Here is an 8,688-nt window from a genome sequence, read left to right on the forward strand (position 1 = left end):
TGCTTGCTAATACGTGTTTATATACATGCCAAAATTTCTCTTGGACTCATTTTCATTGCAGCAGACTATCTGGTGGCAGGGCTGTTGGGGAGGGGACCTATGGTTCCCATCTCCCATCAGGGTCATATATCAATATCTGACGATTAGAAACAACTTCACTGGCTTAGGTCAGTTTGCAACAAGCGGCATCACAGGCTGAAGACCAGGGGTCGGTCTTCAAAGCCGCTGGGCTGGCTCAGGTGTCCCAATATTCTTGAATACTCCCAAGGGAAACAGGAGCTGGAACTCCTGAGACTGGAGATCCAGTCAGCACCTGTGGACGAGGAGCTGAGCCAGATTTTGACTGAAATAGAGAAACCTGATGCCTCCTGTAGCCTGAGTGTGGCAGAGCAAATCCAACAAGCCCACCACTCATCTGCATGTGAAGGCTGCCTGCTGGAATTCAGGAAATTATGTCTGTATTGTCAAATGAGTAAAAAACTGGCAGTAAGAAAATATTGAAAAATTTCTGTAAAGAATAAAACAATATAAATCTCATGCATGCTAAGAAAAGATATATTATTTGGCTACAACTTTCCATATTTATCTTTAAAAGATTCTTGATCTCAAATTATACACTTGGATCAATAAAGAAGAAATAAGAGACTCAAACAAAAATTTAGATACTTAGGTTTACTTAAATAGGGAGTGTAGAAAGAGAGAGAAAATGTTCAGCTTTTACTCGACATCCAAAATGAAAAGGAGACTCGCTGAGACTGAAGGGCTGGGCCTACATTCCACGTGGTAGATGGCAGAGGTCTAAAGGCAGTCAAGAGACCCTAGTGATGGGGGGGAACCCTTGTCACAAGGACATTTAAACCAAATGTTGCTGAAGACATTTCCAGAGGACACGTTTGCCAATGAGTTTCATTTTAATAAACTTAAAACAACAACAAAACCTAACAAATTAAAGCAAAAACTGAATGACCTGTTCTCTACATTTTAGAAAACAAATTCAACATCCAAGATGCATGTTTATTATGTTTTCAAGTAAATTTTTATTATTAATTTAAAATAGACTTTCTAAACACTTCCTTCAGCTTCTCAAGTTTTTTTTTTCCCTTAAATGACTATTATTTTTTCCCAGTTTTAGTTACAAATGGAAAGGCAGGAATGCCATTTTAGTCCTGAAAGGATATTATTTTTAACAATTTAAAACATAAAAATTGACTTGCTGATAAAGTACATAAAGAAAAATTGGAAACGCATTAGGGCACTGAGACATGCTGAGCTAGGAGATGGTGGGATGCAGCAGAAAGAGCCATAGACCAGAGCTGGAGTCAGGTTCTAGACCTAACTCCACCACTTACTCCCGTGCGCTGTGTTACCCTTGAGGATTGCCTAAAATCCTACCCTCTCTTCCAATATGGCGGTCAGCAGATGTCCCCAATCCCTTCAAGATCTCTTTCCCTGGGGATCGACCTTATCCTGGCCCCATGGGTCCTCATGACCTTGATGCTGTCTCCACAAGGCACCACATGAAATTCAGCACCTGCTTCAGTTTTTCAAAACTGTCCCCCCTAACAAACAAAAACCCACATAACCAATGCGTTTAGCAGCTTTTACTCAAGATTTCTAGAGATTTCACAAGTATTGCCCATAGCTTTCTTCACTCTCCCTTCCATCTCTGTACCTCACAGGTTCCCTTCTGTGTTCCCTCAGGAGATTCTAGTCTTCTGCTCTACAGGGCAGAGCAAAACCTGCCCTCAGTGACATGTTGGCTTGGGGTGGATAGGGGCTAACTTTTAACCTCAAGCACTTATAGTATTTTCCCAAACACAACATTTCAGATTCCAAGCTGGGGTCTTTTAACACACCTCCCTTCAGTGACACAGTTTCTCAGAGAATGTTAATACTTAACCCCAGAGACCTAGGGACAAAATTCAAGCGGCTCTTTAAGTTCTTTAAAGTATTTTTATCTTAAAATCTATGTTGGTCATTCATTTTACTCTAAAATTTTGCTCTATAATGCGTTTCTCCAAAATAGGAGAGTAAAACTGATGCTCCAGAAAGATGCACTGTGTTTACACTGTGGCTTTACCTCTCCTGACCCTCACACACTGAGGAGAGGCTGCTAGGATCCATGGCCCCAATTCTGCGATGCAAGATCTTGGTGGGGCAGAGGGCTCTCTAATGGTTGTACTAAGGAACTGAAAACTAACAATATTATTTCAGAAAGCCTGAAGGAACTGTTAATTCATGTAAGATAAGGCTGTATAGGTAACAACTTCACTGTGGGCTGGAAACAGCAACATGGGTTGTCTCTCAGGGAGATTGATTATTTACCTAATATAGTTTCCCAGATAAAACCTTATGACGGATGGAAAAAGAATTTAAGAAGTTTTGGTTTTGAGAGAACTAGAAAACATTATTTCAAATTTTAAACTAAATCGAAACATTGATTTCAATATGAATCCAAGTAAAGACTTCCAATCCTTTAACCAGATCTGGATCATCCTCAAATGCTAGTGAACAATTTATCATCATTTTAAACCCACATTCAATCATTCCATTCTTGGGCAATTTGCTTAGTTTCCTGTAGCAAAACCAAGATAAAAGTAGAGTTGGATTTTCCCCATTGTTTGGCAAGAATCTCAAGGTATTTGCGTTAGGCTTCTGTTTAACTTTAATGATGGAAACTGGAGATTGGCTCTCCTAAGATTTTTTAGAATGTTATTAAGATGAAATCATTTTGTACTTTTATCTATTTCTGTTTTTTTTAATGTCTGATAGAAGCAGTATGATTATTTGGGCTTTATCCTGTATTTACTTGGAAATACTGAGTCTTTGCCGAGTCACTCTCTTCCAGTAATGTGAGTTCAATATCTTAACAAGTGTTCATTGAGTGCCTTCTCTGTGTTAGGTACTTGCTATACAAAAGACAGATGGCCTCTGTTCTCCAGTAGAATGAAGCTTTTACCTCTTCAAAACCCTGCAATCCAGATAAAACACATTGTACCCCAGTCTCCAAATATGCTGCATCCTTGCTTATCCTGAACCTCTCTCCACAACTTCTTCTATGCCCAAAACATCTTCTCCCCACTTCTCGCTTTGCTTTTGGACTATCTCAAATGGCTTCTCCTCCACAGCCTTTTTTAAATCATGACTGGTGAGGTAGTGAAAAGATATTCAATATATTTACAAGCAACATCTCCAATAAGGGCCTAATATCCAAAATATACAAAGAACTCATACAACTCAATAACAACAAAAAAACAAACAATCCAATCAAAAAATGGGCAGAGGACCTGAACGCACACATCTCCCTAGAGGACGAACAAATGATCAACAAACATATGAAAAGATGTTCAACATTGCTAGATATTAAGGAAATGCAAATCAAAACCACAATGAGATACCACTGAGATACACCTCTTAGAAGAGCTGTAATCAACAAGACAAGTAATAACAGGTGTTGGAGGGCATATGGAGAAAAAGGAACCCTCCTATACTGCTAGTGGGACTGAAAATTGGTATAGCTACTATGGAAAACAGTATGGAGGTTCCTCAAAAAACTAAGAATTGATCTACCATATGATCCAGCAATCCCTCTACTGGGTATTTATCCCAAAGACTTGAAAACCCATATCCGAAAAGATAATTGCACACTGATGTTCATAGCAGCATTATTCACAGTGGCCAGGACATGGAAGCAACCAAAGTGCCCTACTATAGGTAATTGGATAAAGAAGCTGTGGTACATATATACAATGGAATATCACTCAGCCATAAGAAGAGATGAAATACTGCCATTTTCTACAACATGGATGGACCTCGAGATAATCATGCTAAGCAAAATAAGCTGGACAGAAAAAGTTGAAAACCACATGATATCACTTATATGTGTGATATAAACCTAAAAGTAACAAATGAACAGGACAAACAAAGGGAGACTCATGGACATGGACAATAGACTAGTGGTTACCAGAGGGTAGGGAGGAGGGGGAAAAGGGGAGGTAGAAAGGGTAAAGAGGGTCAAATATGCGGTGACAGAAAGAAATCTAACTATGGGTGGTGAATACACAATGCCTTACTGTTGAATTGTATACCTGAAACTTACTGGATTTTGTAAACCAATGTCACCATAATAAAATAAATAAATAAACACCCAGAAGCCTAAACCCATTTCCGGTTGTTTGTATTTATACTGGAATTTAACCACGCTTCTCTTCACGCTTAGTTACTTCCATCTCCGGGGCTCTGACTTAAATCTGCATAACAAACCTTATTAAATAACCCTTATTTACCATTCTTTTCTTGGTTAACCTCTCTCAATTTGCCTCTCCTGTCCAGAAGCCTAAAACTCCATTTGCTTTGTTTGTATTTATACCGGAATTCTAACCACGCCTTCGTCTTTGGGTTACTCATCTCCAGAGCTCCCTGGTGTGCTGCAGAATGCACATGGTAATGACCTTGTTTGTTTTTGTCTTGTTAATGTCTCTGACCAGTCTCATTTACAGGGTCTCAGCTGGAAAACCTAAAATAAGTAGAGAAACAGATTTTTCCTCCCTTGTCTCATGAATTTTTCCCCTGCTGCCACGATATTTGGTTAAAAGCCCAAGTCTGCCACAAACTTGTTCGGGAGTATTGAACAAAAACAATACCCTCTTCAGTATGCGTTTAATCGTTTCCACAACGTCGGTATTAATATTTACTTAATAGGGCAGTTTCGAGAATTAAATGGCATTATGTATATAAAGCATCAAAACCAAACAATGCCTGGAATAAGGGATGGTCTGCCAAATAGGTATAAAGTAGCGGGAAAGCTAATCACAGGGCCACATCTTCAAACAGTCCCTGAAAAATATGAGACTCAATAGCTTGTGCTTACTAAAATAGCACTATAATATAAACAGTCATCATAATAAAAAACAAAAACATCATAGGTAATAGTCGGGGGTAGGGGGGTTCAGTTGTCTTTATTAAAACGAAAGTAAATCCATTTAGTTTTTCGCTACATGTGGCACTGATAAATTTAAAACTCTGTATGAGCTGAAGAGTTTTCCATGAAAATACAAACTTTAAAAGTAAGTCAATAAAAGACAGGTTCATGGGATTGCCTAATAACCACAGAAGAATGCAAAAATGTAGTCGAAATCAACCCCCACGAAGGCATAGATGGTTTTATAGAAAAGTTCTAACAAACGGGCAGAGACCATATAATTCTATTGTTTAAAGTAGCCCAGAATGTGGCAAAGATCAGAATTTTTCTTTTTCACTAAGCCAAGCATCATTGAGAAGGAACAGCACTAAATAAGGAGTACTACAGATCTCTCTCAGTACCGCATATGCAAAGTTGTGAAGTAAACTATAGCAGATTTCATTCTGTAGACTTGGTTAGCCAATAACCATGCAATCGATATTAAGAACTGTATGAATGGATTTCACTATATTACTGTTAAAAGCAGAAAAGCAGATTGTCTTTTCAATAAAGAGCATTTGATACATTTTAATATCTGTTCTTAAAAAACAAAACAAAATATAGGAATGATGGGAAATTTTAATTTAAATAAAGATGTCTATCAGGAATCTACGTTAGACTTCTTTCGTAAAATAAATGAACAAACAAAATGGAAACAGAATCACAGATAGAGAACAAACTGATGGTCGCCAGAAGGGAGAGGGGTTGGGGTGGCTGGGTGAAAAAAGGTGATTAAGAAGTGCAAACTGGTCATTACAAAATAGTCACGGGGACATAGAGTACAGCATAGGGAATCTTCTAATAACTATGTATAGTGCCGGGTGGGTACTAACTAATTGGCGGGATCATTTCATTAATCGTATGTCTCACCACTATGCTGTACACCTGAAACCAATACAAAATAATAAATGTCAACTGTAATTGAAAAAAAAAATTAAGATATGTTATAGCTACAAAAATATATAATTAGGACCGTACTGGACTCGAATCTGCCATAAGTTTGTAGACTACTTAGTGCAAAGTTTCCCCTCCTCAGCACTGTCGGGCACTACTGGCTATTGGGCTGGATAATCTTTTGTTGCGTAGAGTCTCTCCTATGTATTTAGGATGTTTAGCAGCGTCCCTGACCTCTACCCACTAGGTGCCAGCAGCACCCCCGACCCCCACTTATGACAATTAAAAATGTTTCCAGACATTGCCAAATGTCTCCTTGTATGGGGAGAGTGTGCAAAATTGCAGGTTGAAAAATCACTAACGTAATGAAATGGACATTCTATTTTTTCATGAAATATTCTCTAAATGCATCTTCTTATATAGACTAGCAGTGGCCGGGGGGAGGGGAGGGGAGAGGAAGGATGTAGATGGGGTGCAAGGGGTCAAATATGTGGTGACAGAAAGAAATTTAACTATGAGCAGTGAACACACAATGCAACATATATATGCCTTACTGTTGACTTGTACACCTAAAACTTACTGGATTTCGTTAACCAATGTCACCATAAAAAAATCATTTTAAAAATAATAAAATAAATGCATCTTACAACTTCAAAATGTTATAATGTGTAATAACTTTATTTACTCATGATAATTAGACATTTCGATTTGTTGAATAATTCGATCAAAGGGCATAAACATTTTTAAAAGTGAATCTGTGGCCCACTTGCCAGAAATGTTAAGACAGTAGACACACAGTAGACACACCCATGTGTAGAGATAAGGTGTTTGCATATCACTAATACTAACAAGCAAGCCTGTGTACTATGCTGTATAAAAATTATTTACGTCTACGGCCATGCCACCCTGAACGCGCCCAATCCCATCTGATCTCGGAAGCTAAGCAGGGTTGGGCCTGGTTAGTACTTGGATGGGAGACCACTTAGGAAGACCAGGTGCTGTAGGCATTTAAAAGAATAAATAAAATAAAATAAAATGAAATAAATAAATATAAAAATTATTTATATAATATTTTCGGTGCTTGAAAAATGGTAGGTATCACACATGTTGTACAATTTTTATTTATTAGCATTTATTCTCCTACTTACCCATCAATGAACTCGAAGTCATTTTATTTGACGATTGAGTCATATGAAATATAATCCTCCTGTTTTAGGACAATATTTCTTTAACTCCTGCTGTGAATGACAGGTGATGCCCTTTGTTCTCTGTGCAGTTTTATTTTACTGAACCCATTGCTATGAAAGATTTGAAACGGTGAGGGGAAAACAATGTAAAATATTTATAAAAATACTGCAGGAGGAAGCGGACACACATTCTACATTTTAAAAGCCCTTTCTTACCAGCCCCCAAACAAGAATTCTTTATTTTATCTAGTGATAAACAGTCTAGTAAACTCAGGCCTCAGGAAACCAACTCTAAAGCAAAGATACAGAAACAGAGGCAGAAGAATTGATTGTCACCATAACTCGAAAGCTAATATGGAATTGTGCTCAAGCACAACTCTAATATCTATATAATAGCAAAGTATGAGTGGATATTCATAACATTATTCCTGCATTTTCCAAAATTATTAAATGAAGTATAATTAGCTCTGTTTGAGAAGAGAGGCTTGGTAAGGCAGAATTCTAAGGTGGCCTCCATGATCTGTCTCCAGCCTGGAGAAGGCCCGAGTGGAGAACTCAGCAAATCCAGGCCTGGACTCCTGATCCACAGAAACTGAGATACGAAACGTGTGTTTGACTCCTTGAAAAAGTAAACTTCAATTCTCGTGTCTGGAAATTCATTCTCTTTGAATATCTCAGGCCGCAACGAGGCTTGGTAAGAAGGGGACAGTTTTCTGTATTTCACCAGAAATACAGAAAATATATCATTGATGCATAACATAGGACAGTATACCCAAATCCAAATTCATGATCGAAATATTTAAATATACTCCATTTATGACAGACAGAAATGACGAGAAAAATAACTAAAGGGAGTAATTCTCATTTTGATTCTTTTTGGTGATGCTGATGAGACTAAATTATGCTCTGTTCAAAAACACCATCAACAGTAACGTAACTAATTGACAAATGAAAGCAGAACGGACATCTGCCGAATTTGGGGTAATTAAAATAAATGTCTGTCTTCATTATGTGCGTATTAAACTTACCATACAATTACTGTATGTTTGTATTCTTTGCTTCGAAAAATTTTAGAGTATCAAAATATTTTTTCTAAAAATAACTACTAAAATTAAACTTAAACAGTGGCAAAAAATCCATAACTTACTCTCAAATAAGTTGTTTACTATTTTAAACCATAATTTGTAGGAGTCGTTTGAATAGACATAATTGCACAATTGCTAAAATATATGATGATTATCGCAACATTGTTTGTTTTAATAAAACATAGAAACACCCCAGTTACTCATCAATATGGGGATTGCTAACTAAATCTTGGTATATTCCTGTCATGGAACGTTATGTAGCCATTAAAAAGAATTGAGAATTTTCTCTTTTATTCACTATAACCCCTATGAATCCTGAACCTACAGCGTCTAAACAAATAGAATAATTGTTTAAAATGTCTCATTTCTAATCTACTTTCTAAAACGTCTAATGATGCATCTCGTAAACACCAAATCAGATTCAAGTCCTAACCCCCAGAAACATGAATCATACTCCCCTCTCCCATCCTCTCCAAATCTGTTACCCTTCTTCCTGTTCTGTGACCTTTTAAAAAAAAATTTGGTCCATTGAGGCACTTTATTTGCACGCTGTACTGCATTC

The 8,688-nt window shown here is 37.4% G+C and overlaps 1 non-coding gene across 1 annotated transcript; it reads left to right on the forward strand.

The window, feature by feature from the left end:
* Positions 1-6,742: 6,742 nt before the first annotated feature.
* LOC120611752 (5S ribosomal RNA) lies at positions 6,743-6,861 on the forward strand. The gene has a single exon (XR_005655277.1). It is a non-coding gene; the product is annotated as a 5S ribosomal RNA (ribosomal RNA).
* Positions 6,862-8,688: the final 1,827 nt, after the last annotated feature.

This window comes from Pteropus medius, unplaced genomic scaffold, assembly GCF_902729225.1.
Source record: "Pteropus medius unplaced genomic scaffold, Ma_sr-lr_union100, whole genome shotgun sequence".
NCBI classification, from domain to species: Eukaryota; Metazoa; Chordata; class Mammalia; order Chiroptera; family Pteropodidae; genus Pteropus; species Pteropus medius.